This window comes from Pleurodeles waltl, chromosome 2_2 (genome assembly GCF_031143425.1).
Source record: "Pleurodeles waltl isolate 20211129_DDA chromosome 2_2, aPleWal1.hap1.20221129, whole genome shotgun sequence".
Classification (NCBI taxonomy): domain Eukaryota; kingdom Metazoa; phylum Chordata; class Amphibia; order Caudata; family Salamandridae; genus Pleurodeles; species Pleurodeles waltl.
Window position 1 is genome coordinate 1,163,151,911 of NC_090439.1, and position 22,301 is coordinate 1,163,174,211.

Below are 22,301 nucleotides of genomic sequence, written 5' to 3' on the forward strand. Positions count from 1 at the left end.
AAGTATAAATATGGCGTTAGTTTTGCGTCGAATTTGCGTCGAAAAAAACGACGCAAATTCGGCGCAAACGGAGTATAAATATGCCCCTTTATTTTTAATTTCACAAGAATGTATTTTCCATTACAAAACTGCTTTTGCCTGACCTCTTTCTAGTTTCTTTTGTGCTCCAGGGGCCATATTATAGAAAGTGCCCTGGGGGTGCAGCGGGCATGTGCGCCCACTCTGTGCACCCCCGGGGCACTTTGGTACTACGGAAAGGGCCACAGACGTGTGTGCAGCCCCTTCTGTAATGCAAATAGTGCTGGCGCACATATACTGCCTGCGCTATCACCAGAGTGTGTTTCCTCATTTGTATGGGGGCGTGGCCCCATGCAAATGAGGTGATCAATTTACCTCTGCACCTGCACCGTATTATAGGCAAGACATTATAGCAGAGACAAAGAAGCTGTCTGGAGACTCAGTGACAGTGCGCCCCCTAATGCCAGCCCTCTAGAGGGGGGAAATAGGGTCCTATGGGGTCACTCACTGCACCTGCCTGCAAGGAGATGTCTACTTCCCCTTAAAAGTGCTGGTAGGTTGCCGCCTGCACAGTGAAACATGGAGCGGGTTCTCCAAAGCTGCACCGTATTTCACTTGAATGCGCTGCCCCCAGGGCAGCACAAGTTCGTGTCTGCCCTGGGGCAGCACATGCAAGGTAATAGTGGGCACTTTCTCTGTTTACTCATGGCGCACCTGTTTTAAGGTGCACTGTGGCACAAACAGAGGAAGTGCACCCTATGTCTAATAGGGCCCCAGGCGTTTCCTGGTGCCTTCGGGGCTTGTTATTGACATCACCTCCAGGTACTCAGTCCTCTTGCCTGACTTTGAAATTGCTCATTTCAACATCATCATCTCCCAGTACGTAGAAGCATTCTTCTGTGATGTATCCTTGCTGGCATGGAATATTCTCTTTCTCTTGCCTTCTCTTACTTCTTTGCCCCTCTATCGCTTTTCCAGACTTGGAAATTCTTAACAGTTCAGAGCCATGCACTCTCTCATTGAAATCTGTATATTCCTCATAGGAACAGATTGCAGGATTTGTAGAGGGGTATTGTGGGATGGGTTTAAAAAGAATGTATTGTTTTTATTATATTTTAATCTGCACATTTTTTATTTAAAATGTTTTAATTTTTAAATTAATTTAAGGTAACATTTTCACATTTGTTTATGGCATCTTTATATATTTGTTGAAGAGTTTTGTTTTTAGAAATGTTTTTCATTTTATTTTTTGAGTCTTTCAGTGGGATGTTGCTTTAGATGTTTTATTTTGTTAAATGGATTACAAACTAATTGTTTATTCTACAAATTGTTTAATGAAATGTATTTATTATTAGTGATTAATTTATAATCATTTTACAGTTTAAAATGTTTACTTTTTTAATTGTTAGTATATGGAAAATACAAATTCAGTTTAATAAAGATTGTTTTAGAGGCCTTGGGATGTTTTGTTTTCATTATTTTATGTAATTTATGTTTCAAATAATCTTTAGAATACTTTGTATTTGTAGTTTTAGTTAACAACTATTCATTGCACATTTTTATACATTTATAATACTTTAATTTTTATACTTGTTTGTTAATTTTTATTATTTTCGAGAACAAAAATGTTTGAGTGTGTGGTAGCCATGTTTTATCTATATTTTGTTTCTCTATTTAGGTAGGTTGTTTTATATTTTAAATATTGTTGTATTAAATTTTATTATAATTTTGAGAAAATTATTTATTACTGTGTTATTGTTTTTAAATGTTACATTTTTGTATTCATTTAAGTTTAAAGTGTCTTTATAAAGTAGTATAATTTCTCATTTTGAATTGTTATTTATATGTTTAATACTTGTAGATTAATTTCCATTTTTCTTTGTAGTAAGATTTCTTTCACTGCCTGAAGTTAAATTATACTTTTTATTAATTGGGTTGGATTTAATAGGTTGACTTAATTAAATTGCCCCAGAGTTTAGCATTTGGTGAATTTTGGAGATGCAGTATTACACGTTAACCCTTTGAAGTCCAACACTTTTCTCAATATGACTATATTTGGAGTAGGAATATTTAATGTACCTCCCCCATGCCCACTACTTTCTACAGTGTAGGTATGTTTGGAGTTGAAATGCCAAATATACCCCAAATTCCACACTGTTTGATACTTTCTCGATTGTGGCTAACTTTGGAGTGAGAATGAAAAATCTGATGCCCCCAAAATCTAACACTTTCCACAGCATGGCTATGTTTGAGTTGGGAATAGTAACTCTAACTTCCTCAAAGTCTAGCACTTTCCCCAGTGTGGCTACATTTGGAGTGGGAATAGTAAACCTGAATCACCTGAATCTCAACACTTTCCCCGGTGTGGCTCGTCTTGGAGAGCATATAATGAATTTGACTCCCACAGAGTTCAACACTTTCCTGAGTGTGGATGAGTTTTGAGGGAATAGTTATTCCAATCCCCCAAAGTACAGCACTTTCTCCAATGTGGCTGTGTCTGTAGTGGGAATAGTAAATCTGACCCCCACACCCCACCCTTCAAAATTTAACATGTTTCCCAAGGTGGTTGGGAATAGTAAATCTGACAGTCCCAAAGTCTATATCCTTCCTTAATTTGGCTATGCTTGGAAAAGGAATGTTAAATCATTTCGAGTTGGGATAGTAAATCTGAATCACCCAAACCCCAACACCTTCCCCAGTGTGGCTGCGTTAGGAGTGGGAATAGTAAAAGTAACCCACCCAGTGTCCAATACTTTCCTAGTGAAGCTAGGTTTGGAGAAGATGTAGTAGTTCTAACATCCCAGATTCCAACTGTTTCTCTAATGTGGCTAAGGGCCTGATTTAGAGATTGGTGGACATAGGACAAGCACTCAATCCGCCAAACTGATGGCCTGCCTGCCTTATTAAGAATCCAGCAGACCATAAGTATTCTGTTGACAGAGCCCCCAGTGACTACATCAATGGAGTACAGGTCCAGGCAATCACACGTTGGTTTCCAGAGGTAAAAATTAGACAACCTAATGCTAAAAATTTTATGGTAGCTGGTCGAGCAGTTAGGCTAATCCAGGAGATGTGCAAAGTATTTGCTGTACTCACAAATCCAATCATGCACCACACATATTCAATGAATAACTAGTGCCAGATTTTACAAAAATACTTCAGACTTTTATATACATTTTAAGACCAAAATCTTTAGAATACGTTAAGTACATTTTTAGTTATGACTTTTTAAAGTTTTAATAAAGTTTTTCTTTCTGAGCGTAATTACGCACCATAGGGTTCAATAGGCAGTCACTTTTAAAAATGCATTAAAAATCATACAGTTGGGTTACCAGGCTCTTCTTTTGCTGGGTGGTCGAGGTAGTGGATGGGCACCGTGTGCCAGCTGGAGATTCTCTGGCGGCTCCTGGTTCTGTCGGGAGCAGCGTTGGAAAACCTCTTGGCACAGGCACAGGGTAACATGGATGGGCCACTTGGAAAAGGAGCTGGTTTGCAAATTTAAAGTTTGTGCCTGAGGGTCCCATTGGGCTGTTGAGGTTGCAAGGGGTTGGTGACCCGGAGCACACAGCAGATCTTGCAATGTAAGGCTCAGTGTGGCCAGGTGCAGGGCGTTTAGGAGGCCTTAGATGCAGTGCGCAAAGGGACCCTTTGGAGCTGAAGGTAAGTCTTCTTCTTGAGGTCGTGCAGGACATCGCGGGTGCTCTGGCGGGAGATCCAGGGCGTCACTGAAGTCCCTTGACTGGGGCGTCCTCCTAGTCCAGTTGCAGCTCTGGGGGAGCTCTTGTTGGTGATGTCTGATGTGCACAGGTCAGTACCTGGGGTATTGCCACAACTTGGCCACGGGAGGGCACTGTACCACCAAGCTGGGCACATTTGCAGGTCTCGTCTGGGCTGTCGTTGGTGTGTCGTCGGGTCCGGCTGTGACTTCCGGTTGCAGCGTTATTGTCCGGTTGGTGAAGTGTCCCTCACCGGTTTGCAGGTTCCTTGCAGGGTCCTGTAGTTTATTGAGTGGTGTCCCCACTCAGAAGGGAGTTATCGCGAAGCCTGGAGGTCCTCGGGGTCTCTTGAGGTTGGTCCAGTGGTCATCTCCTCTGCATCAGCGATTGTCTGGACACTGGTGCAGCAAGTAGTTGTCTTGGAGCCTCTTCTGGTGCAGCTGGTCCTCTGTTCTCGTCTTGGCGTGTTCTTTTTATGCTGTCTTCTTTTCTTCCAGATCAATCTAAAATCTTGGTCTAGTGGAGCCCACTAAATACTGAATTTAGTGGGCGTTATAGGGGGAACTTGGTAGTGTACAATGGGACACTTACCTTTGGGTGGCTACACCCACTACAGTGACCACTTCCTGTGGGAAGGGTCACTACCCTAAACCCTATTGGATATTTTCATGCCATCCAACATGGAGGAAAATTAGATGGAGGATCCACTTCGAATGCAAGCCCCTAGGGGTGGTGCATGCTCAGTGAGGCCACTCCTCCTACCCTTTGTCTGGTTTCCCACTTTTGCTCCCGCCAAAAGTGGGAGTTTGCAAGGGGGAAGCCCTCTGCTGCTAGCAGCAGGCCTGGAGGCTTGAGTTTCAGGAGCAGTAGCCCTTTGAAGCTCACTGCCAGGGTGATGCACATTCCTGAGGGAGGGGGAGTTAGCTCCTCCACCCAGGAAGGGCATTGCCTTACAAGTCAGAGAGCCATGGCTCTCCCCCAGGTTTGTATATTGGCCATCTGGAAGTGGCAGGCTGGATGGAACCAGCCAGCAACTCTGCCAGTTAGGGTTAGCTTTTGCAGGGTGCACCTCTAAGGTGTTCCCTGGGTACATTTAGGGTTCAATCCAATACTGGTACCAGTTTTGATTTAATATTCTGAGTTGTTTGATACCATACAGTCCAGGATAGAGAGTGGCCATCATGTAACTGGGGAACTCATGTTTGACCAGTGTCCAGTACATGTACTTAAAATGGCTGCTCTGTTCACTCACGATGTCCCAGGTTTGGCAAGAGCACAGTGGGTGCATATTGCTCATGCAATTATGCCCTCACATACAGTATGGTGCACCCTGCCTTAGGGCTGTAAGACCTACTAGAGGGGTGACTTATCCATAACATATGCAGTGTAGGGTGGACAGGGCACACAGGGAGTGTGCCATATCGAGTTTGCCTTTTTAGGTTTGCCCCAGTATACTCAACCCACACTGGCAGTGCTGGGTGCATCTGGGTGCAGGGCCCCAGAGGGTGGCACAATCAGTGCTGCTGCACTCGGGGGCCTACCCCTAATATTCCATGCCCTGAGTACAAGTACCCATTTACTAGGGACTTACAGTGATATTTAAGAGTATATCCAATTGTGCCAAGCATCACAACAGATTTAGGGAAAGAACTCTGGCCCGGGGAACCTGGTTAGCAGGAGCCCTGGGCACTACCAACTTCTAGAACATATCAACATCAGGCAAAAAGTGGGGGGGTAACCATGCAAAAAGAAGCCTCCTCTCACACTGCTATGATGGACAACTCTAAATTTGGTCCCTCAAGATGGGGATATCATCAATCTCCGCCAAACTCTAAATCAGGCCCTAAGTTTGGAATGGGATGATAAACATAACACCTTCAAAGATTAATACTAACACTAATATAGCCACATTTGGATATAAATGTTTTAGCACTCATTGTTTTGCTGTGCATTAGTATGTTTGGCTATGTTTTGCAATGTCTCGTCTCACTGAGCAGCTTGCTGTCGGTCCAAGTACTGCTGCTGTTGCTCCTCTACTGTGCCCCGGTGTTGCCCCCCTGAGTCTCACACTAGTGCCCCTTACGTAGTCTCCTCCCGCCCGGGCAGGCCCCCCTTTGCTCTATACCCTTATTCACCAACTCAGCAGTTGTTATCCATGCCACCTTTTCCTTCTCCTCTCTCCTCCCCCCTTCGGTGGCCCTTGGATTACTGTCCCTAGGCGCTTTCCCTCTCCAGCCCCACAGCTCGATCTCTGATTTGGTTTGTTACCCTGTGCACTCTCTGTCCCTCTCCGTGGGACCTCTGGCGCACCTGAACCCCCAGGCTTAGACCTACGGTTCACAGTTGCTGGCTCCAGAGGATTCTATCTTCAGTTCAGTGCCAGATTTTGATTTCTTTCTTTCTTTCTTCTCCTCCTTTCTTTATCTTTCTCCCACACCCCGCTTCTTTTTTCTTCCCCCGTTACATTTGTGCTTGTCACGCACCCTTACTTCTGGTTGTCTGCCCCGTGCTCTTGAGGGGTCCTCCCTTCTTAGCTTCCTTCCTCTTCCCTCTTTCCTTTCCCTCCTTATCTTCTCCTCTCTTTTATTCTCTCTCTTTTATTCCTATCTTCCTCCTCTTATGTCCTCTCTTTCTGCTCCCCTCATCCCCCAGCCATCCCTTCACCATGATGTCTGCCGGTGCCCCACTGTCCTCTCGCCCCTGTATGTCCTGGAATGTTAATGACCTGACACACTTTATCAAGCAAGAGAAATGTTGTCCCGTCTGCAGTCTAAACTTGTTTACATGGCCTTATTACAGGAAACTTACCACTCACATGCAGAGTCTGAAGAATGTGTTGCAATTGGGTGGGACGGGTGGTCCATAGCAGCTGTCCGGCAGAGCCAGCTAAACAGCCTTGGGCAGCCTAGGAAGTGTGGCGTTGCAATTTCTTGGTGCTGAACCCTGCCCCTCACCACCCTCAAGACATGGATGGACCAAGATGGTCGCTATGTCTTTCTTAAACTTCAGCTTGGCAAGCAGACACTATGCATCAGCTCAGTGTACGCGCTGATGGTCCCCATGCTCCAGTTTCTTCTCTGGCTCAACCTTCTCCTCACGGAAATAGGGGCCTCTCACTATCTCATAAGAGGAGATTGGAACCAAGCCCGGGATGTGGTCTTAGGTGGCACCAGTCCCATGGACATCGGTAACAATGCGGATCGGGCCCTCCTAGGGGACATTGCCTCGGACCATGGCATTGTAGATTACTGCCGCCTCTCCCACCCGGAAGACGGGGAATACACTTTTTTATCACTGGTGCATGGCACGCAGTGTTGCTTGGACTACCTCCTGGTCTCACAACCAGTTGTTGCTCACTCTCTGGACTCTTGGATCCTGGAGGGCACACTTTCTGATCATTCTCCGATATTGCTTTCTCTGAACGGGGGCCTTTCCTCCCCTTGTCGTAAATCATGGCGTTTAAATATCTTGCAATACATTACCCCCAGGGCAAATCCCATCTGCGGTCACATGTTTCCTCTTACCTAGAAAATAATAGGGGATTTAATCACTTCCCAGAGTTCTGTGGGCAGCCACCAAAGCAACTATCCATGGCCAGTTGATGACAGACCTGGCCCTTTCCCATGTACAGAGGGTGACGCAGCACAAGACCATAGAGGTTGAGATTCCATCCCTCATGCGCCTCTATACTGACAACCCCTTGCCCCCTCTCCATTGTCACCTGGAGAAGGCCCGCATTGACCTCAACGCCCTGTTCACCTCTAAAGACTAATATGTGATTCAATGACTCAAAGGTCGCCGTTATGAGCAGGGCGAGAAGGTAGGACAGCTGCTGGCAGCCCAGCTGTGACAACAGGAGGCGGTCCTGGCCATTCCAGCCATTGAATCTGGGGATGGTAGTATCCTCACTCGTCCGCAAGACAATGTCGACAAGTTTGCAGCCTTTTACCTGGCCCTATACACCCCTGAGTTGATGGACGACCCTGCCTGTCTGCAGGTCTTTTTTGACAGCGTGCACCTCCCTAGCCTCAACAAGTCAGGCAGGGACTTACTCACAGGGGAAATCACCAAGACGGAGATTGTACAGGCCATATCCAAGCTCCAGTACCACAAGGCCCCTGGGGAACACAGCTTCCCTGCAGAGTTTTACAAGTGGACAGGCGAGTACATGGTGGACTCCCTCTATGAGGCTTTTCGTGAGGCCAATCAACTGGGCTCCCACTGTTCCATCTCCAACAGGGTAGTAATAGCGGTCCTTTCAAAGCCAGGGAAGGACCCTCTACTCTCCGGGAGCTATAGAGCCATCTCCCTGCTTAATGGGGATATCAAGACCCTACCCAGGGTCCTTGTGGCCCGCCTTTGGGCAGTGATTCTGTCATTGTTCCATCATACACAGGTCTCTCCTCCGGGAATCACCTCCAGCACCCTTGCTCATGCCCTGTGGTCAGCCAGGGACTTGCAAGATGACACTTTTACCCTCTCTCTGGATGCCGAAAAGGCATTTGATAGAATTGAGTAGAGATACCTATTTGCAACCCTCCGATGGTTTGGTCTGGGGGAGGACTTCAGGGCCAATGTCAGATGGCTCTACGACTCACCAACTGCACTGGTTAACTGTGGGGGGTTTCTCTCTGACCCGTTTGCAGTACGGAGAGGGACCCATCAGGGTTTGTCTGCTCTCACCCGTTGTTCCTCCCGGCCCTGGACCCCGTTGCGGCCTCTCTCTGACAATCCCTGCACCCCACCAGTATTCCCATCCCCAGAGAGACATCCATCATCCACCTTTATGCCAATGGCATCTTGGTTACCCTCTCAGACCTCCCTCACTTCCAACCAGCCCTCCTGGAAGTCTGACTTTTCTGCACTGTCAGATTACAGGGCCAACTGGGACAAAAGCGAGGTACTGACCATGTCACAGGTGACCACCAGTGCAGCGGTCTCCGCTTACCCCTTGCAGTAGAAGTCTTCCCACCTTAAGTACCTGGGGATCTATATAAACCGTGGGTTTGACACCATAGTGGCAGATAACCTTGATCCCCTCTGTCACGCATGAAGTTGGACTTTGAAAAGTGGACCCATGACTCTCTTAATGAGGCAGGGGACAGATGGTCCAGATGGTGACATTACCGCGGTTCACCTATGTCCTCCGCATGTTATCCCTGCTGGTACCCTTCTCAGTGCTGTGGTCCGTGCACAGGAGCATATGGTCTTTCATTTGGAGGTCCTCCCACCCCCGGTTAGCCAGTAGCAAACTCTTGGCTCACTGCTCTTGTAGGGGGCTGGAACTCCCCTCAGTTGAGCACCACGCTCTGGCCTTGCAACTGGCACAACTCGCTTGCATGCTACCCAGAATCCAAACCCACCACTTTGGGTGCTGACGGAGTGCACCCTAAGGGGCTGCCCACAGGGACTGTACCCCCTCTACAAGAGTAGTGCTACCTCGCAGGGTTCCAACAATCCAATGCTCCAAGCCATGATCAAACAGTGGAGGCAGGCTCACTGACTCTTTGGGGTGGATACTCTTCTTCACGAGCATGCACTGTCATGGGATTATTATTATTCTGCCATCCACAAAGGAGGCAAGACGTTGTCCTGGGAGGTGTGGCATTCTGTGGGCATCCACAGCCTCCAACAAGTCCTCGAGCAGGGTGCTTTTAAATCCTTCACAGTACTCTGCGAGGAAAATGGTCTCCCATCTCATCAGGCTTGGCGGTATTTGCAGTTATGACATTACCTCACCCGTGGCCTAGGCGTGCGGCCCTGGGTCCTCCAACCCTCTCCTGTAGTCTCCTACCTGAGGGTGTGGGATTGTTTTCACGGGATGGTGACTGCCTTCTATAGCCTCTTGAGTCAACATCTTTTCTCCTTGCCCCTAATAAATAACCTCTGTAATAGATGGCAAACTCAACTACAGACAGAATATGAGACTGAGGACTTGGCAGATCTCTTGGAGGCGATTGGCCTTGGGACCTGGGCAGCACGATTTAAGTTTTGTCTCTTTAAGTCTTTACATGACTTGCTACGGGCCTCAGGCAAATTGCTTGCGTTGCCCCACTGACCATTATGACCTGATTCATATCACCTGCGAGTATCCCACAGTACGACCTTTTTGGGAGGCAGTTAGTGCGGCGCTGAGTGAGACCCTACCAGTCACGACTCCCTTGTCCCGTCCCTTGCTTCTTCTACATGATCTCGAAGCCTCCTCAGACCTCTCCTGCCTTTAGAGCCATCTATTACATACGGCGCTCGCCACAGCAAAGATCTGCATCACTGGTGTTCATCCACCCCGCCCCCCCCCCATGACGAATGGCTCTCAGTGATGTACCAGGCAGCCTCCTATGAGCGGACCATCTACAACCTGCAGGACAAGGCAGGGACCTTTCTCCTTACCTTGGCGTCTTTTCTCCGGGATGATTCAGGCTGGCTAGCCCCTAGCCCCTAGTTGAAAATGCTCTTGACTCGTCATGGGGGACGAGATATTGTACTGCACTTCCGCCGCCCGACACCCTGCCCTGGCCACGACCCTTGAGGGTACTCACCCACTTTTTATTCTTTGATGCCAATTTCTTCACCCCTACCTCACCCTACACCTCTCACTTATCTGTCCACTTCCCTCTTCCCATTCTTCACCCATCTGTAATCCCCCCCACCCCTACCCCCGGGTGCGTGTGTGTATGTGTGTGGTCCCCGTTTGCCTTTCCCTCCTTTCGTCTTTTATCATATAATTTAATTATGTTTTTCTCACACCTTCTCCTACCCCTCTGACCGTCATGTGTACAAATGTGGACCCACGCATCGTCCCTGGTACCACTCTCTTTTGACCCCCGAGGGCCCCCACTTTGTGGGGATGTTACATTTTATGTATCAAATATTATGTCCAATTGTACACTGTGTATTTTACAACGTATGTTTATTTCCTGTATTGAGCCTTACGTTTTCCGCCCCACGCCTTTACCTCCTGTTTTATACTGATATTTCAATAAAGAATTGTGAAACAGAAAAAATAATTCACAAGTCAGCCATTAATCATAGAATTGTGTCTGAGAGCATAAAAGCTATTTTTTTATATGTGTCTTAATATTTTTAAAGTTGTTTCACAATTATTTTCCTTTTTTTGCTGCCTTCTTCCCTCCAGCCATCCTCCCAGTGCCACATACATCACTGTACCCTCACCCACACTCTGCCACCTCATCACAGCCCCATCATCACAGCAGCATCCTTCAGGAAAATTACCTGTAAGTCAGTGGCGGTATCTTCTCGGGGTGGGGGAAAGTTGCTCCTCTCCCCCAAACCTAGTGTAAGCCACGCAGGCAAAAATAAAATTCCAATTAAAAAATGTAATTGCAATTTTATTTTTACCGATGTGCGCAGTGCGCACTGCAGCAGCCCCATGCCGAGAAACATGGAGGGCGTGTCCTCTGCTGCAAGGGATGACGAGCACTCCAAAGTGCGCATGTCACCTTAGCTGGCTGTTTTGCGCCGGCCCAAGTGACATGGGCATTTTGAAGCATTCCACTGATCTGTTTTAAGACAGCTGGGTGGAGACCAAGCAGAGGCCTCCAAGGCCTGAAGGAGCGTCCAGCCAGCCTGCCCCATCCAATCCAGGCGCTTCTCTCATGCTGGTTAACAGCATTGGATCAGAGTCTGGATTGGTTAGGGGGGCTCTTCCTCTATCAGACAGCAGAATAACTCTGAGGAGGACACGCAGCCTGTGGGAAAGTGTTGTTTTATTTTATTTCAAATGTGTAATGCATGTAAGTGTGTAATGCATGTATGTGTAGTGGTTGTGTTTATTTTTTTGTTAGTGTTTATTTGGGTTTTTGGAGGGAGGGAGTATTCTATTTTGGGCTTTTGTGGGGAGGGGTGGTTTAGTTTGGGGTTTTGGAGTGAGGGGGTGTTTTTTTGTGTGGGGGAGTAGTGGGGCACTTCACTCGCCATACCACTTTCAAAGGTTACCAACCGCCCCTGCTGTACGGTGGATATCATCTACCAGTGATTCAGCACTGTAAAAGTTCCCCTCGTCACATCCCAGTGGACAGATCAAAATCAAATTGCCCCCAAAAAAATGTACGCATAACCCAAACCTCAGTACATCCCACTGCCTACAAGTTTGTTTTCAGCATTTCATTAGCATCAAAGATGAATATTTATAAGATTCTTTAAGTGAGTTTCTTCTGCCTCTTGATATTCAGCTAAAACTGCAAAGTTGCAAGATTTATCTTCACTTTTAATAGTATGCTCAGGAACACACATATAGGCCGTCATTATGACCATGACGGTCTACAGACCACCAGGGCCGTGGTGGCGGTCTGACCGCCGCCAAAGCAGTGGTCTGACCGCTTTGGCGGCAGTCAGACTGCCACATTATGACCGTGGAGGTTCGGCCACGGTCGTACCACCAGTACTGCTAGTTTCCCTCCACTGGAGGGACTGGCGGTGCTGGCGGTCCTAATCCGCCAGGGCAGTACTACATGCAGTACCGCCATGGGGATTACTAGCCCCCTCTCCAACAGCTTTTGCACAGCAGTTGCACTGCCATGTAAAAGCTGGCGGAGACCTGGTGCAGGGGGGCACCATGGGGGCCCCTGCACTGCCCATGTACTTGACATGGGCAGTGCAGGGCCCCCCATGGACAACCCTGTCGCGCTTTTCACTGTCTGCAATGTGACAGTGAAAAGCACGACAGGTGCGGTTGCACCCTACGCACAGCAACATTACCGTCAGCTCCATTATGAGCCGGCGTCAATGTCGTGTGCTGTTCCCTGCTGGGCCAGCCGGTGTAAACACTATTTCCGCCCACTGACTCAATGGGGAACTTGTAATGGGGCCTGCGGGAAGGCAGTTGCCCTGGTGGCAACCTGACCGCAGGAGTTTGGCAGGCAGGCTTTTCCACCCGCCAAACTCAAAATCACCCCCATAGTCTGATTTTGTAGTAGAGACACTGTAATTTGCATTGGTGTCACTTTCCGACAATTCACCAGGAGATAAAACAGACTGATCTAGTTCTTGGGCTGCAGCTTATGAAGCTTTTGCCCCTCCTCAAAATTTGGTTTACATCCAAGGTTCCTAGTACCGGCTTCTGAATCGCCATGTTTCAGCTCCTTAAAAGGTTTGCTGTTTGGTGATTCAGAGAGGTAAAAATGGTGTCCAGCTAGAACGTGGCTGCAGGTGGCATTACCTCTCCCTACCATTGGGCTCTATAACGCCTTTTTCCTGGACCTGTGTTCACCCTTTCAGTTTGGTCTTGCTTCAGTCTCCATGTGTGTCTACTTTGCATCTTTGGTTGATCCCCCGATACTTTAAAAAAAAACACATTTTTATTGAATTTCAGAGGAACAACTCCATGTGGCACACATTCTTAGGTTAACAGTAGAGATTCTCATACTTAATACATCTCCATGGATGTAGGTTGTTATGCAAAGTTCGTAACCGGATATGGAGAAATACCCCCCTCCTCCCTCTCCCATCTGTGCATCTGTGGTACTGCTTATGTGTACATGTGATCTGATAGCAACTCATGTGTTTTAGGGGGCAACATGTGGAGGGCCACCGTCAGCAAGGCCCTCTTCGAGTAGTACAGTGCAATCATGAGTCAACGGAGGTCATGCTGGTAGGGGGACTTTCCATCTGTATACTTATAGCGTGTAGCATATCATCCCGTGCTCGAAGATCTTCGTCCAATCTTTCATCTGTACTCACACGTTTCATACGATGCCCCCGATACTTGATGGCATTTCTCCTCAGCAAGAATGCTGCTGGTTGCACTTCGGTGGGCTACTGCTTGTACAGCATACAAGTAGACGCTTAATAAATGATTGTCCAGTTTGTGCTTTTTGTTCAGAAAAATAAAAGTACATTTATTACACACACAGTATCAGTCATTTACAAATATACATATAAAGTAGGTGGAAATACCTTGGTGACACTCGGAAATCACTTTTGACCACTAAAGGGTCAGGGTCCCAAACATCACAGTGCCCCCCATCTACATCAGATAATACACTTCCACATAGGAGGGTGTCACTTTAACTAAAACAGGCCTTTACCACATTATTTTTTTAACCAAGTTTACTGGGTTTCGCCTTAGGAAAGTTCTAACAGTAACTGTAAAAGCATTGATGTAACATATATATTTTTTTAATATATACATATATATATATATATATATATTTTATTAATTTTCAACAGTACGGGGTAAATAGCCAGTAATAGTAATGCTAATTACAACACAGTCCCACAGTCCCTTAGTAGTGAGAGGATACATAACATCATACATCGGCTGGTAATCTGACATCATAATCATACGCCGTCACCTCTCCCATACTCAATAGGGTGACATATCAATGCTAAAATTAGGGATACAGTAATCTTTTAAGTAAATTGTCTCTGCCATGTGTCACAAACCCATAATATAAATCTCACTTCATATTGTGACCGGCCATAAGGCCCTTATATAAGTAATACGGGGGAAAGGGAGCACAACTTGGTGAAGATGAGAACTATATAACATGGCTGGTATGTGTGGTTCAGGGTTAGAGGGTATCCACGACAATTCACCCAACAGGGACTCTTGGTCCTGGAGGGGAACCACTGGAGTCGGGGGTTAGGGGCGAGCAATCGGGGACTAATTCTCCCCAAGCGATGTTGAAAGTGTCCACCCAGTGCGCATATGGGGTGCACTCCCCTCCCCACCCTTCAAGGACCTTAGAGGTCGGGTAAGTATGCGGTATCCGGGCGGGGGGTGGGGGGTAGAGACAAAGGGGAGAGCCGGGGTTCTAACGGGCACGGAGGTCTATCACATAATGGCTGGTTGCGCAGTGGAAGGTCTCATTGCTGGCTGGGGCGATCCTAGTGGGCTTGATTTCCTCATTCCCCCAAGGGGCCATTTTGTCAGCCAGTTTCATCATATAGGTGTCTCAGAGTGTCGTACCCCCATCTCTACCCTGCGCACGTCGATCCTGCTCTAATGCTCTAGCCTCTGCTGTAGCCTAGGATACTGCGTGCAGCCAGTCCTTCACATTGGGGTGTTGGGGTGCTTTCCAAGATATAGCAATAAGTCGTCTGAACAGTACAAATGCAAGGTCTACAAATTTTAGATAATGTTTAGTCTGTTTGTTTCTCTTGGCTATCCCCAGTAGACAGAAAAGTGGGTCCAGCGGGAGGCATACATCTATAATGTCTGATACGTGTTGTACTATACGTGACCATGTGTTGCGCAAAACCGGGCATTCCCACGTCATATGTAAAAAAGTGGCATCTTCATGGCCACACCTCGGGCATGAAGGGGAAGCTCCTGGGAACATACTATGTAGGCGAAGTGATGTCAGGTAAGTTTGATTAACATAATTGAATTGTGAATATTTCAGTCTGGCATTCTGTCCAACATATCTCACACACTCCAGCGTCATTCTCTATTGCTTTTCGGTCAAGTTAATGTCCAAAGAGTCGTCCCATCGAGCCTTGCTACGGGGATGTTGTACACCCTGTGTCCCCCTTAGTGCTGAGTAGAGGTTGGAGACCGCCCTCCACTCTGAGCCTCGTGTTATTATATAATGCAACCCATGATGTGTTGTGGGTTCTAGTGGGCCCAACTGCCAGATTTTCCCTAGCACTGCTTGCAGTGCTGTGTGAGCAAGTAACTGCTCTGTGTCCAAACCATATATTTCGCTTAGATTCGAAAAGGGACGCATCTGTCCCTCCTCATAAAGGTCGCCTAAATATGCAAGTCCACTCTCCCTCCATGTGTTAAAGTTGTATATTTGAGTGAGTTTTTGCAATTGAGGTGTATCCCATATTGGGAGTCGAGGTGAGTAGGGGAACAACCATCGCCGTGGATGGACATATTGAGTCCAGGCCGTCCTTGCTGTCCACAGATGTAGATCTAAATCCGCCCAGCATCTGTCCGATGTGAGGAGCCATCTCAGCATCCCTCTCTCCCCCACACCGGCTCGCACCATATCCCCTGCTATTGTCTGATCACCAGTCAACCAGAGCATCAGCCACTGTAGTTGGGCTGCTGCATAATATCGTTCTATATCTGGTACCGCCATGCCACCTTCGATCAAGGGGTGCATCCAGGGACATCCTCCTGCATCCCTATATAAGTGCTATTAACAGACTGCGCGCAGTCTTAAAAAAAGGCCTTCCCAAGCGGAACCGGTAATGCCATGAACAAGTAGAGCAATTTGGGAGAACCAACATTTTGGCAATGGCCGCTCTACCCATATGGGGGAAGGGCAGGCGCATCCAGAAGGACAAAGATTTTCGGTGGAGGCCAGGGCCTTGCCATAGTTACCTTCCACTAGGTCCAGCTCAGAGTGATACACACTGATCCCTAAATAACAAAAGGTCCCAGTGGCCCACATAAGTCGTTCCCCGCTTGTCGGCAGCCTCGCTACATCACTAGCCTTACGTAGGGGGAATGCACATGATTTACCCAAATTTATCATAAGGCCCACCACTTCACCAAATTGGTCTAATAAAGCAAATAAATCTGTGAGGGCACTGGCAACCTCACGCAAATAAATTAAGACATCATCTGCATACAGAGATGCGATATGCCACTGTCCGCCCACCCATAGTCCCCACTATAGTTCCCTCACCCGTAATCGTGCTGCCAGCGGTTCCATAGCCAGCGTGAAAAGCACCGGGGAAAGTGAACAACCCTGTTGTGTCCCTATCTGGATGGAATAGGAGCAAAATACCTGGCTGCCAGTGCGGACTCTCGCCAGAGGGGCGGTGTATAGCAGCTGTACCCACTGTATAAAATGAGGGCCCAGTCCAAATCGTTCCAGGAACCGCATCAAGTAGGCCCAGCTAAGCGTGTTGAATGCCTTTTCAAAGTCCAGGGATACAGCCACCATGTGGTCCGTACTCCTGGAGACTGCATCTATGATGTGGCATAGCCGTCTGGTATTGGGATATGTGGCCCTGCGTGGCACAAATCCGCACTGATCGGGGTGTATCAAGGTAGAGATCACCAGGAGCAGTCTGTTTGCCAGGGTTTTGCTTAGTATTTTATAATCAATGTTTAGCATTGATAATGGTTGATATGAGCCCACTTCAAGCGGGTCTTTACACGGTTTTGGTAACACTACTATAAGTGCTTCGCACAGTGAAGGTGGGAGTTCCCCTTGTTGACATGACGTCCTATACATATCTAGCAACCAAGGCGCAAGAGTGTCCCTGTAGGCAGCATAAAATTCAACCAGACACCCATCCAGTCCGGGGGTCTTCGCTCTGGCCATCTGTTGAATCGCTAATCGTATTTCAACTAACTGTAACGGTTGCTCTAAGGCTTTCTTTATTGCCCCCTCTCGTTCTCTGGCTGCCTGGGCATTGGATGGTCTCGCTCTGCTGGATTTTCATTTGTGCCCATTATCCCGGGGGTCAGCCAGGTGTCCTCGTTCCGAGACTCCTGTGGGGGGTGCATTAGTCCTTTGGCGTGTAACCAGGTCCATGCATCTTCTGGTGAGGTAAACACTTGTGTTGCCTCACCATCAACAACCCAAAGTTTTGCTGGAAATAAAAGCACATATTTGTAATTCAGTTCTCCCAGATGTTGCTTCACTTTAACAAAGGAGTTGCACTGTTTCTGCCCCTCAGAAGTAAAGTCCGGATAAGCTCAGTTCTCTGCATTTTCATGGCGCCGCGGTCCATTCGAGAGTCGCAGAATTAAATCTCGGTCTCTAAAATTAAGGAGGCGTGCCACTATGTGTCGTGGAGGTGCACCCGGGCAAGGGAGTCTACCGGGTACTCTGTGGGCCCTTTCAACTGAGAAAAACTTAAAGGGGTCACCACCTAGAACTGTGTCAATCAACCATTGTTCCACAAATAGTCCCACACTGGGGCCTTCCGTTCGTTCAGGGAATCCCACTAGCCTGATGTTGCGGCTCAATCTCCCCTCTGCATCCTCCACCTGCTTGTGAAGAGCAGTCATCTCCAGCTTCACCTGCGTCATCTGGACCTGAAGTTCCTGTACTGTAGGGCGAAGGGTGGCAGGCGAGGATTCCACTCCTTCCACCCGCTCCGTCAAGTTACGATGATCTACCCTGAGTAGATTAACCTCCACAGCTATTGCATTGATCCTAGCCTCCAGCGAAGTTTTCGTGTCTAGATTAGCTTGGAGGACTTTATCAAACTGAGCAGAGTGCAATTTAGGCGTTGTGTCCAATTGAGTATGGGTCTCCATCGCACCACCGTCTCTCAGGAGTTGATGTGGGTCTTGCCCCATGTTTTTGGTGCCTTTAGTCTTACCCTTCTTTGCAGCGCAAATGAGAGGGAGGAGGGCCGTCTGTCACCAGGGGAGCACCCTCACACACAGGAATGTAACACACCACCATGAAGCCAAGCACATAGATACTAACATATAATTTGCTCTAGATGGTGGTCAGGAGCACAGAGAGGGCTGCTGGAGGCCGTGAGGGGGGTATGTCACCAAAGTTCTGTCCAGGACCCACCCACTAGTGCGACCTCTGTCTCCACTGTAGTGGAGAATGAAACTCAATGGACAGAATCCCCCCTTCACTGGGAAGCAATCCGCAGGGGGGTTTAGTCCAATCCCATCAGGCAGGCGGGGGCAAGCCATTGACATAGGGCCCTCTCCCCGCCCCGTCATCATTTGGTAAGTCACTGCCAGTGGGCGGTTAGTCATTTAGGCCCCCTCACCTTTTATGTGCAGAGTGGCCTCACTGCTACTTTCGCGTGAACATTGCCTGTCAGACTCACTGGAGGCTGCTGGGAGGACCCCTCGTTGCTGCCACGATGTGCTCCAGGGTTCCCCGTTGAGACCCCAAAGCTTCGCGCAGGTCAGAATTGTGGCTTATGAGGTGGCACCCCTCCGGCTCCCATATCCATCACTCTGGGGTAGATCAGCTGGAGCTGGCCCGTGGTGCAACTGGGTCTCCATCGCAGCCGCGTGTTGCTCCAGTGGCTCCGCCGGCCCCCTGCACTGCAGGTTGTGCTGAACTTGTGTGTTGCACACAGGCGCCATCTTCACCCCGCCCCACGGTGTCACATACATGTAAGAGATAACGTACGTGTGTGTCTCTACTGCTATGATTACTGGTTGCCATTACAACAGAAGTCATTTGGTTCAAATCACACAACCCAGCATTAATAAACTGTATATTAACTAGTCATGTTGTGATATTAACACATTACGTATAGCTCCAGCATTAGGCCTGTGTCAAGGTGACCACTGATCTCTTGTCGGCGTGCGGCATGTTGTGGCACACACTGCAGAGACAATACAGTGAGCAGTGGAATGCCATGGCTGTCGGGAAATGCCGCTGTGTATGCAGTTTCCCGCTTATTTACCTGGGTCGAGGAAAAACAGAAAGGGAGGGAGAAAAGGAGTAGTGAGCTTACTTTTTCAGGGATCTAAGTCTGATAAAACGTGTCCATGGTTAGTCAGTTAACCCTTCTTTGTATGTGTGGGGGGCCTGCAATAATGTTTCCCAATCACCTGCTATGGGAAGCAAATCTCCTCGTGCCGAAGAGCCCCGGCTCCTGCCCTGCCCCACTTCGCCGTCACCGCACACCAGTGCCTTACATCCGGCAATGCCTGAGCTTTCCAGTTCATGGCGATGAGTCTGCGACCCATTAGTAGCGCCAGGTCAATGAACCAGTTCGTTGCTATTGCAGTCGGTGAGCGTTTGAACAATCCTAACATCAAGCCCTCTACCGTGCAGAGGTCTGGGCGACCAGATGCCTCCACCAGTGCTTCCTAGACACAGTTCCACAGGTCGGTGGCTGCTGGACAGCGCCAAAACATGTGCATCATGTCTGCTTCTGCTTGGTGGCAATGCAGGCGGTTATCAGCAGAGCCCAATATCTGGTGTCGTGTTTTAGGCATGAGATATGCTCTGGAGAAAATATTGTGTTGTACATATTGAAATTTGGCATTTATAGACACTTTCCTATGGTACAAGAGTGTTCTGTCCCACCCTTTCTGTGTAATATTCCCAGCCTATGTCATTTTCCCAAGCAGAGTACACTGCAGCCAACGGATCTCTTGTTGTGTATGTTTAGGGTCGGACAAACCACGTTATGACGTGGTGGCTGCTGCCCATAATATACAGAGCATGTACAAGTGGGTGTTGGTTGCATTCTGTGTCTGTAACATGCCACAGCCTACCTAATTCAGCACTAGGCGACCGTAGCCAGGAAGTGACCTGCCCGTAATCCATACTCATCCTGTTGGCTATCATATGTCAGGAGCGCTCCTTCCCTAGTGTCTACTCCTGCTTCTTCCCATGCCGCCATGTCCATGAAGAGGGTAATGGAGCATAGACGTATCTCAAGAGGGTACGGAGGAAGGAACTTGTGGCATTAATCTGAGACTGTGATGGAAATTAATGTATGGGATTTTCAGTAGTCTATTGGTGTCACGCTGGAGTCATGCATGGGGACGAAAAGTTTGGAGAACCGAACCCCCTGCGAGCCCGGGGGTGGGCAATCCTAATTCCTCAGGAAGGTGTCCCGCTAGCCAACATACCGGCCACTGTAATTGCACCACTAAATAATAGTTCTCAAAGTTTGGAGCTCCTAAGCCTCCTTTATCTACTAGTACTTGTAGTTTGGAGAACACCACCCGCCATCTCCTCTTTTTCCAGATAAAGGTGCCTCGAGCAGAATGTAGCATACGAAATGTGGATCTGGGGATGTGCACTGGCAGGTTATGGAAGTAGTACAATGGGCAAGGGAGCATCACCATCTTTGATAGGGACACCTTGCCTTGTGCTGTCACTGTAACCTACTCCAAAATGTCATCTGGGGTGCAGCGATGCATTGGCCTTAGTGAGGTTACCGTCTATCAGGTCTTGTGTCTCATGGTAGATGTGTATCCCTAACTATCTAAATGTTTGCTGTTCCCATCATACGTGTTGTTGATCCACTATGAACTGATGTGGGGGGGCATTGTGGGTGAGGGGGATACAAGCAGGATTTCTCCCAATTTACCCTTAATCCTGAGGCATCACGGCAGGCTTGTAATATGTTCTGAATGTCGGTTATACCCTCTAGGATGTCACAAATGTAGATCAGGATGTCGTCCCCATATAATGAACCTACATGCACCTCTCCATTTAATGGGATCCCCCAAGTTTGGCTGCACTGGCGGAGCTGTTGTGAAAGTGGTTCCATTGCCAGGGCAAACAGCAACGGAGACAGTTCGACAGCCTTGGTGCGTACCCCTATTTATTGGAAAGGGTTGTGATATACAACGGCCGATTTTAACCCTATTGGTAGGTTCTAAATACAATAATCAGATAAGCCTGTGCAGTCTGCCTGCGATACTCAATTTAGTCAGTACAGAGAACAGACAATCACAGTCTAGGGTATCAAAGGCTTTCTCCAAGTCCAGCACCATACACGCCGCATATGGCCACTGAACGAGAGCAAGCTCCATCACCCTATGTAAACAGCAAATACTGAGGGTGGTTGGTGGCACAGGTATGAAACCATTCTGGATAGTATGGAGCAAGCATGGCAAAGGTTCATAAAGATGACCTACTATGACTTTAACCTGAATTTTGTAATCAGTGCCCAGCATTGATAGCAGATGATACAAGGTTAATTCTAGGGATGGGAGGGTGATACAAGGTTAATTCTAGGGGATACCTGTCAGGTTTTGGGAGGGACATCAACAGAGATTCTCTGAGTGAGGGCAGTAGGTGGCCCTTTGTCACAGCAGTCTGATATAGTGCTAGCAGTTTGGGGGGCAGCAGAGATTTGTATGCCTTATAGAACGTGACTGGAAGCCCCAACAGAGTCTTCTGGGGGGCAGTGCTGCATATTGCTATGTGTAGTTCCTGTAGCTCAATAGGTGTATTGATTTCCTCCCTGTCTCTGGGGTCGAGTGAGGATAGGTCAAACTCATTTAGGAAGTCATGGGTGGCTTGCAGGCGATTCTCGGGTAGCGGGTTGTAATTGTCAGGCTTACCACATTAAAAGACCAGAATCACATGTTAAGTATATCATCTCACCATCACTGGCAGCTTTAACATATTACATTTACAGCCATTTTTATCAATAAAGCATTGCAACATTTATGAAAAATCATTGTCCGCCAAACATCTTTTAAATAAAGTATTGTCAAAACCATAACATGTGTCTCTGTCTTTCTTAAACCACGTTAGGCCACAAAACAAGCAGCCATAGTACCAAACAGTAGAGGCCCTGCACTCCCAGGCTGTACAACAAATGTGCCAGTCTTAGAACTGCTTGAAAGGTTGAGGAACATCCTGAGGGGGGAGGTTCATAAATTCCTTGGCCCTAGAAACTTAGGGCCACATTTTAAATCCTTTGAGAGGAGGGCTGCCGCACCCCTGTGCCTCTCACAACTCTTCTCTCCAGTGTTGGTGGTGCCACTCTTCTCTCCAGTGTTGGTGGTGCCACTTCTCTCTCCAGTGTTGGTGGTGCCACTCCTCTCTCCAGTGTTGGTGATGCCACTCCTCTCTCCAGTGTTGGTAGTGCCACTCTTCTCTCCAGTGTTGGTGGTGCCACTCTTCTATCCAGTTTTGGTGGTGCCACTCCTCTCTCCAGTGTTGGTGGTGCCACTCCTCT

General features: G+C 48.0%; 1 pseudogene; it reads left to right on the top strand.

The window, feature by feature from the left end:
• The window catches only part of LOC138278884 (zinc finger protein 850-like), a 126,530-nt pseudogene that overhangs the window by 46,067 nt on the left and 58,162 nt on the right, over positions 1–22,301 (top strand).